The sequence below is a fragment of the Penaeus monodon genome, chromosome 19 (genome assembly GCF_015228065.2).
Source record: "Penaeus monodon isolate SGIC_2016 chromosome 19, NSTDA_Pmon_1, whole genome shotgun sequence".
NCBI lineage: Eukaryota > Metazoa > Arthropoda > Malacostraca > Decapoda > Penaeidae > Penaeus > Penaeus monodon.
In genome coordinates, this window is record NC_051404.1 from 1,405,872 (window position 1) to 1,406,139 (window position 268).

The following is a 268-nucleotide window of genomic DNA, read 5'->3' on the forward strand; positions in this document are numbered from 1 at the left end:
CTATGACTGCTCGCGAAATGTAGTGCTCTCATACAGGAACGTGGGAAAGCAGAACAATAGTGAGGTTCGATGTTGTAAACCTACTTACGAATACAGGGAACAGGTCGCTTTCAAAATCTGAACACAGACTCTTTTCGAAAGCCCCCTGAAAAAGTGCAAGCAAGCAAGCAAGCACTCGATCGACTGCTACAGACACGAAAAAAAGAGCAACAAGCGTGGTTCATGGCGTGAAACTTGTCATTACTCTCAAACTTTGCATTCTCGTCTC